At 63.8% G+C, this 8,963-nt stretch overlaps 1 protein-coding gene across 1 annotated transcript in view; it reads right to left on the reverse strand.

Moving 5' to 3' along the window:
- The window catches only part of LOC105854056, a 41,922-nt gene that overhangs the window by 8,025 nt on the left and 24,934 nt on the right, over window positions 1-8,963 (reverse strand). The gene's annotated exons all lie outside the window — the stretch shown is intronic.

The raw sequence follows: 8,963 nt of genomic DNA on the forward strand, positions 1-8,963 counted from the left end.
CCCTGTGACTTCGGCAGCTGCCTCCTTTCCGTCTTACCCCTCCCCCATCACGCCCATCCCGCCCCTGTGCCTGGACAACCTCCGCTGACTCCTGTCTCCTCTGCTACTGCCTCAAAGCTTCCCTCGCGTCTCTGGCTTTCACCCTATAAATAGAAACGTGCCAGGACACGGCCCGGCTGGCCTCCCTTCCCGCTCCCCGTCTGGCCTCCCTCATGGAGGCAGAAGTGGGAGCCTGGCCCGCGCTGGGGTGGGAGGGGCGGTGTGTAGCCGCAGCTCTGCTGTGTTGGCTGCGGGGACACCGAGGGAGGGGGCCGGCCTTCCTCGGGATGGGAGCGACGAGCAGCCTCAACGGGCCCCTTCCAGGGCCGGAGCGAGACACTGTTCGGCCCCCAAGGGGAGGCACTAAGCGGGCAGCCCTGGGGACGGGCCCCGCAGTCGCTCCGGTGCCCGCTCTCCTGTGCCAGAGGGCGCGGACAGCGGAGAGAGCGTCCCTGTCTCCCTCACTGCCCGTTGGGGCAGAAGGGCAAAGCAGCCAGGGCAGCTCCCAGCGCGTTGCTGCCTGGGTCGGCTTCATTATGCGAAAGGTAACTGACTGCAGACAAACCAGGACGTAAATGCGGGGGGATGGTTCTTGAATGACTGGCATGATCGAAAGAACTTAGGAACTTTGCGTGCCGGGTGCGACTTTTATAGCTCAGTGTGACCCAGGGTCTGAGCCTCAGTGACCTTGTCTGTGAAGTGGGCGCAATGGCACACTTCAAGCTCGCTTGCAGAGAGAATGAGAAGAGTTTGCACAGGGAGATACTATGGCCCTATTCCAGGGTCTCCTATTTCCAGAGTCGGGGTCTTCCAATGGGCGCGTTCTCACTGCCCCCGACATCAACCCCTGCCCTCGTGGGGCTAATTGGAAAAGACTGATGGTGACCCCACAATTACGATTAGGATAGACAATGACAGGCTGTGCCGGGGAGGACCCTGGAGAGAGCCTCGGGGCCACACTACCCTGTCTCAAGGGACAGGGATTCTGGCCTGGAACTTTCCTCCCTAAATTCCCTCTTTAAAAAGTGCAGGGGCCCTCCCTGGTGGCGCAGCAGGTTAAGGCACAGCACTGAGAAGCTGAAGCCGCTTCCGCATGAGTTCGATTCCCGCCTGCCCGGGAGCTGACCCACATGGCGCAGCAGACCTCTCCTGACCCGCCCGCTGCTCCCCTCAGCAGTGGACTTCGTCGATCTGCCTGTTCTGCTCCCCGCTCTGTCTCTCTGGTGAATCCTCTCACCCTCCACATCTCTGGCCTGTACCCCAGTTCTGTATGAATAAATAAATAAATCTTTAAAAAAAAAAAAGTGCAGGGGCAGGGCCCTCCCTGGTGGCGCAACAGGTCAGAGCGCAGCGCCGTGAAGCCGTCACAGCCACAGCAGCGCGAGTTTGATCCCAGCCAGGGAGGTGACCCCGGGGCGCAGCAGACCACCCTGACCCGCCCGCTGCCCCCCTCAGCAGTGTGCTTCATTCATTTGCTTGCTCTGCTCCCCACTCTGTCTCTGGCGAAGCCTCTCACCGCCCCTGCACCTCTGGCCTGCACCCCAGTTCTATGTGCAAAATAAAAAGATCTTAAAAACAAAACAAAACAAAAAACCTACAGGAACAAAGGTAATCTTTGGAGTGAAAAACCTACTTTCACTTACTTAGAAAAAGTTAGACAATCAGTAGTCAGTTTCCATCGCCCAAACCAAACCAAGAAACAAGACGAGACAAAAAGCCAATTTCTAACCACATACAATACTCTCCCTGTGACTTGTAAATGACTTTTTGACTTCACCATATTTGGTCACGTTTCATGTCTTTCACATAAAATGATCTTATCTCACCCGTTCGCCGACTTTCAGTAACAAAATCCTATAAATGTAAAATAAAATAAAACTTAAAAAAAAAAATCACAGGGGGTGGGCTTCCTGGAGGAGGTGACAGAGCGCGAAGCCTCCGGGAGCGAGTAGGCGTTGGCTGGGCTCAGCCTCCCAGGCAACGAAACGTGCAGAATCCTGAAGGCCTGAGCTCAGGGCGCCTGTCACGATCGGGCTTGGGGGGTCTGTCACGGCTGGGGGGGCGGCAGGGTGCAGCAGGCCTGCTGGGGCCCTGCAGGGGCCTAGTCTCCAAGCTGCAGACAGTGGTGGTAGGAGCCTGGCGGCTGCAGTGCGCCTCTGACTCACCTGGCGTGCAGAGCCGAGCTGGGACGGGTCCAGGAGAGGACAAGGGGGCCTCAGGCCAGCAGGGCCTGGAGCGGGGCCTGAGCTGGACACAGCGCCCTGAGGACCCGCCCGCTGGCTGCTGCAGGCAGGTGGGGGGGGCGGGGGGCGGGGCAGGGTAGCCTCCACAGTCCACAGCCCCCCGCCCCCACCCCGCGCGCACAGGCTGGGGGCTCCCCGCTTCCCCAGGGCACTGCCTCCTCCACCCCCAGCTCCTCTGCCTGACGCCTGCACCCCGCTGGTCCTGCAAGAGGCCCAGGGCCAGAGCAGCCAGAACTTGAATCCCAGCCCTGCCTGCCTGGCCCTGGCCGTCCTGACACCCGGGTAGATCCTTTGTTCAATCAGTTCTCTTGTTTTTATTTGTTAGCAAATAAGCGCTAGCTCCAGTTTCAGGGCCGTCCTGGAGGTGCTAGTGAAAGGATCTACAATAATTACTGCATCACCCTAAGACGACGACACGGCGGCTTTAACAAACAGAAGGGTGAGCACCCTTAGCCCCTTGGTCTTTCTAAACTTTTTCTTAAGTTTCTGGGACTTTCCCGTCCGTGAAGTGTTGGGCTAATCCACAAGAAGGGCAGAAGAAGGGAAGGCATCATCTTCACGGGGTGGGCGCAGGTCCAGCATGGTGGCCACATCGGCAGGACGCCCCCACCCCCAGCCCGCTCCGGGCCTGGCTGTGGCGCCGAGGGTGAGGAAGCCACACTGGTCTCCGCTAGAATCGCTCCTTCCAGCTAATCACAGCAAATCCCCTCACTGATACTATCGGCCCGTCATGTCCTCTGACTGGAGGAAATTCTGCAAATAGTTGAGATCTAGTTTGATTTATTCTGAAAGAAAGTGCGTCTAGTAAGTTTCAGTATTCGGCCAGAATACGTGGTGGCAGCCTTATTCCAGACCCGTCAGGTGGGCGGTTAATCCTGCTCTAGCAGCCTACTTAGAGTGCTACATTATTTAAACGAAAATCTATTTTAACAAAAGGTCTGCAGTTAGAAGCAGCCATGAGTGCTCCCTGGTGGTGCAGCGCGTTAAGGCTTGGTGGTGCAGCGCGTTAAGGCTATGAAGCTGCCCACTGCAGCTCGAGTTCAGTGCCCGGCCTGGGACTGACCCTCCTGTGCCCCACTGCTCCCCTAGCAGCAGGGTTCAGTCAATCCGCCTGTTCTGCTCCCCACTCTGCCTCTGGGGAGTCTCACCCACACCCCTGCACCTGTGGCCTGTATCCCAAGTCTTGTGTGCATAAATAAATCTTAAAAAAAAAAAAGCAGCCAGGCCCTCCCTGGTGGCGCAGCGGGTTAAAGCACAGCACTGAGAATCTAAAGCCGCTTCTGCATGAGTTCGATTCCCACCTGCCCCAGAGGTGACCACAGGGCGAGGCAGACCTCTCCTGACCCGCCTGCTGCTCCCCTCAGCAGTGGACTTCGTCCATCTGCCTGTTCTGCTCCCCACTCTGTCTCTGGTGGGGCCTCTCACCGCCCCTGAGCCTCTGGCTTGCACCCCAGTTCTGTATGCACAAATAAATAAATAAATCTTTAAAAAAAAAAAAGCAGCCAATGAAACTCAACGCAAAAGACCGCTGTCCCTCCCCCTCCCTCCCCTCCCTCCCCCTCCAGCCATTCATTTCTTTCTTGTGTCTCTCCACCCACCCAGCTCCCAAGCCTCCCTTCTGTGCATTCCGCCCACCCTTCCTCTCATCCATCCATCCCCCTCCCCTCCCCTCTCTCCCTCTTCGTGTTCAGAAAAGATTCCAGTTTCCTCACCCAGACAGTGCTATGATGCCTTCGCGGAGCCCCACAGGGTTTCCTGAGAAGGGCTCCCCGCCCTTCCCGGCCCAGACACCTGCCTGCTCATCCCCCATGGGGAAGAGGTGGGGCGCTCAGCCCTCCAGGGTCGGCCTCTGCTCCGGGCGCCGCAGCCGCCGTCAGGCTTGAAGGCGTGGCGTGGGCTCCAAGCCTGCAGGGAAGGGGCCGGGCGGGCCTGAGTGGGCACCCTGGCAGCGTGCCCAGCCGTGCCCCGGGCCTGGGTCTCCCAGCCGCACAGCGGGTCCGGAGGGCGGTGGCCTTACTGACAGCTGAGCCCACCGGCTCCTCCCAGCCCGCCCTCAGCGGGGCACCCCAGGGGCAAGTTCCCACCCCGCCCTCTACCCCCGTAGCGAAGCTCTCACAGGCTGAGTGAGGTTGGCTCCTCACGTGGGGTTGGGTTGTCACGCCTGCTCTCGCTGACGAGCCCTGCCTGGACGGGGGGGCCCCTGGGGGGCAGTGCAGTGGCCTCTGTCACGTTTGGGGGGCCCCTGGCGTAGAGAAGCCAAGGGCTCTGGGTCCAGCGGGTGTGGCCTCGCCCGGGCCTGCCCCTAACGGTTGCACATCTTGGGGAAGTCACCTCTTGGAGACTCAGTTTCCCCTTCTGGAAGGTGGAGAGGGCAAGGCCACCTTCCAGGGCTTCGGAGGGTAAAGGGGCCCAGCGTGTGCCTCTCAGGTTCTGGGGCTTGGCCAGCCGTGGGCCCAGCTGTGCCCCCAGGTCAGGCGCCCTCCGGCCTCCCTCCCTGCCCTCTCCTGTTCCGCTACGGCATGCTTGCGCGGCAGAATCCCCGCGTGCAGGAAGCTCGAACCTGAAGGCCCAGCCACCCCGGTCTTCGTGGTGGCCTGCGGGATCTGCTGCCCGAGACCGCCCCCCTTTCATTCCTGCCCTAAGGCCCCAGCGTGGAGCCTTCACCCCGCTCTCCCCAGAAATCCGCTCCCCTCCCTGGGGCCCTTGGAACTCTCCTGAGCATGACAGTCATTTGACAGCCTATGCCAGTGTGCACCTCCCTCCACCCTGCTCCCAAACGCAGCTCGGGTGGGTGCTGGAACCGGGGAGGGCAGGGAGAGGCGTGAGGAGGCGGTTGAAGGTGGAAGGAACCCGGCCAGTGGCAGGACACGTGATGGACTGGCCAGCAAGTTTGCAGCAGACCAGCAGCTGCCCGAGGCCCGGCAGAGATGGGCGGTGGTGGGCTGGGCTGGAGAACAACTTTGAGGGTGCAGAAACAAGTCCCCTTTCATGCCATGGCTTGGGCCCCAGGCTGGGGGCCCTGGGTCCGCGCTGCAGCGCTGTGGCAGTCAATGACCCTCTCCTCTCCACAGGCTGTAGGTCGGGTGGTGTAGTCGGCAGACCCCTCCCTATTGTCACTGTACGAGGAGATGGGAGTGGGGTGCTGATGTCCTCCTAGCCCATGGGGGTAAAGGGGGCCGCACCCGTATGTTCCCTCTTCTCAAGTGCATCGTGTGACAAGCCTTGCCTCAGGTTTCTGGGTCCTGACGTTTATACAATTTGGGGGCCTCTTTACAGAAAGAACACTGGGGTTTGGGGCGGTAATAAGAACAGCAGGGAACAGCAAGGCTGAAAGAAAACACATTATATAAAGAGAAGAACGCAAAGCTGTCTCATGCAAGGAAAAATACCAAGGAGTTTGAAAACAGTGTGACCAACACCTCAACCAGGAGGTGCAAGGGGTTAAGTCTCAGCACTGTGAAACTAACCACGGCCACTGCAGCACGAGCTCCATCCGCGGCCAGGGAGGGACCCAGGGCGCAGCAGACCCCGCCTGTCCCCGCGGCCCCCTCGAGCGAATGTCAGCCCGTCTGCCCGTCCTGCTCCCCGCTCTGTCTCTGGCGAAGCCTCTCACCCCCGCACCTCTGGCCTGTGCCCCAGCTCTTGCATCAATCCATAATTCTTTAGAAATAAAGTGAAACACAGAGTTAGCACACGGGCTGGCCTTTCCCCGCCTAGGGATCTGCCCGAGAGAAATCTCAGCATACGTGCTCGTGGGCACGCGGCTGGGGTGCTCAAGGCAGCACGAGCCACAGCAGCCCGGAGGTGGACACAGCCCAAGTGGCCATCGGCAGACGCAGGATGTGTCCCAGCTGGGCCGTGGAATATTATTCAGCCCAGACAAAGCAAAGGCATCCCGCACGGCTGAGGCTCCTGGCAGACGTTATGGTCTGCAGTGCCCACGCGTTACTTGAGTTGTCCAGAACAGGTGAGTCTGCAGGGACAGAGCAGATTCGGGCAGCCCGCGGCTGGAGTGGGGTGTGAGGCGCAGGTACGGAGGCCCACAGTGCGCTCTGCCTGCCTGCGGCTGTGAGCACACCAGCCACGGAGCCGTGCACTGGAAACTGGTGCGGCGCACAGTACGTGCCACTGTCTGGAGACATGAGGCTCTTCCCTAAGGGCGGCCTTGGGGACATCGGCTGGGGTGCTCGTGGGCTTCTAGGCAGCTGGTCCCGGGGACCCCGCCTGCCCGGCGCCGGCCCCCGCTCTGTGCCCCCTCCCTCCTGGGCGGGCCGGGGTGCCCGCTGCCCTCATCGGGGCTCCCTGCCGTCCCGAAGCCGAGGTGGCGTCTATGACTCAGGGGAACGCTGGAGCAAAGCAAGCAGGAGGAGGCGGAGCAGAGCCATGTGGGGTGCGTCTGGGGGCTGCTGGGCGCGTGTGCCGAGGGGAGCGTGGGGGCGCCAGGGCCTGCCTGCTCACTGGGTGAGCCCCGCGGAGCCCGCGCAGGCCCAGACCAGCCCGCTCGCCGCCCGAGTGCCCCGCAGGGCTGGGGTGCAGAGGCGGGAAGCCGAGGCCAGGCCCGAGCCTGATCTCTGTAGAGAAGCTGTGGACACTGGCTGAGCTTCCCCTGGCGGCCGACGGCCGCTGACCCCAGCTGGGACGGAGCCTCGGCCCCTCCTGGTGCTACAGACCATCCATCCCCGTGAGCCCCACAAGCTGAACCCCAAACCTGGCCATAGGTGAGCCCCTATCCCAGGGCCACCTGCGCCCTGACCTGGATGTCACCCTGAGCTCCGATGTTGGTGACCGGCCCTCTGCTCTGGCCCCTCGTTGCTCGGCACTTCTGCCCACACCCGAGCCAGGGAGTAAATGTTCTCAGCCTTGCAGGGCACTGGCCGTGCTCGCTGGGCGAGGACCCCCGACCCGGAGGACACACACGCCGCTGGGCGGTGGGCGGCGGTGGGTCGGGGCCAGGCCTCTCCCACTCTAAGCTGGGTGCAGTGACCAGCTGGTCTCTGGCGAGGGTGATGCCCGCATAGGTGGCGCGTGGGTGGTGGGCCAGAGGGCGGCCGGTCAGACGGGTGACGGGTGCTTGGCTACTGGGCTAGCTGACCGCTGAGCCGAGGGGCGGACAGTCGACTGGCTGGAGATGTCGGCCGGGGACTATCAGATGGGTGGGTGGTGACATGATGGACGGGGGTGGCGCCGGGGCGGGCGGCGGCCGGTGCTGTGGCGGTGTCCAGAGGCCGTGAGGCCCCTCATTCAGGAGGCGGCAGGCGGGGGCTGGAGGTGCATGCGGGGGCGGGGGAAGAATCGCGGCAGAGCAGCAGGCCAGAGGAAAGGGGAGAGCGACGGCCAGGCTCGCTGGGTCTGCGCGGCACCGCGGAGGTAGCCGAGACGAGGAGCGCGGCCGGGGGCCTTGGCACCCTGGCGGGCGGCGGGCTGGCCCGGGACTCCGCTCGGGCCAGGCCTCCTTCCCGGCCGGGTGCCCCAGCCCCAGCCCGCGGGCGCCCGGCAGCCCGTGCTCCAGCCTGGCGGAGGGGGCTTCTCTGCCTCGGCCGCCGCCGCTTCTCTCCAGGGGCTGCCGCCCCGGCTGTGAGGGTGCCCACGTGCCCGCGGCCCACCCGCCTGCCAGCCTGCAAGTCACAGCTTCCACCTGGCCGGCGGGGAGACGGGCCGGCCGGCGGAGAGCATTCCCGGGGCACGGGCACGGGCGGAGGCCGAGGCGGCACCGGTCCTGTCTCACCGAGCACTGGGTCCCGAGACCCTGCCAGGCCTTGGCGCTCCCCTCTGCCCTGGGCCCACCGGTCAGAACACAGCTCCAGGGCAGACGAGGGACACGTGTCCAGCCCCGGCTCCTCCAGGGCACTGCTGTGTGGCCTTGCGAGTCCCTCGACTTCCCTGAGCCCGGCGTCGCGGAGCACACGGCGGCTGCCAGCATCCAGGCTGAGCTCTCCGGCCCCCGGTGCCCCGGTGTCCCCCGACCCCAATGTGGAGCGGGGTGAGGCCGGGGTGCGCCGAGCCCCGAGTGAGCCCCAGTGGCGGAGGCCGCCCGAGGGGCCGGGGCTCCTCTAAATCAGGGCTGGGGGAGGAGTCCAGGAGGCTCTGACCTCTGCGAGCCCCGGGCAGCTCTGGTCGCCCTCCAGGACTAAACTGCTGAGGTGGGAGTGGGGGTGTCTCTGCAAACTCGGGCCTGGAGGCCTAGCCTAGGGCCGCCAGCCCTCGGGTGAAGGGAGGCCTGGGACTGGGGCTCGCCCGCCGACTGTTTGAGGCCTGCCCTGCAGAGAGAGCGGTCTCCAGCTCGCTGGGTTTGCTGCTCCTGCAGACGCACCGCTGACGCCACCCTGGCGGCCCGGGAGGCGCCCACACTGGAGCAGAGGCCCTGCACATCTGCCGGCCAGACAGGCCCTGGCCGAGCCTGGGGAGGGGGTTCTCTCGCGCCAGAGGGGCCCGCGGCCTGAGGTGTTCCCGGCCCAGGGGAGCGGGGCCATGCGGGGGGCTGGTGCAGGCAGGGTCCGCTTGGGCAGGCTCGCTGGGCCTGGGGGGGGCGCCCAGGCCGCCCCTTTCCTCTCCTGACCGCCCATGGCTTCAGCCACAGCTAGGGGAGGGCCCGCGGGAGCGGCTGAGCCCCGCCTTGGCCACGGGGGCTGCGCGGGTCCGGGCGGGTGGGCTGGGCTGGGCTGGGCTGGGGATCCCTGCTGC

The sequence above is a fragment of the Condylura cristata genome, unplaced genomic scaffold, assembly GCF_000260355.1.
Source record: "Condylura cristata isolate star-nosed mole 26May11 unplaced genomic scaffold, ConCri1.0 scaffold00025, whole genome shotgun sequence".
NCBI classification, from domain to species: Eukaryota; Metazoa; Chordata; class Mammalia; order Eulipotyphla; family Talpidae; genus Condylura; species Condylura cristata.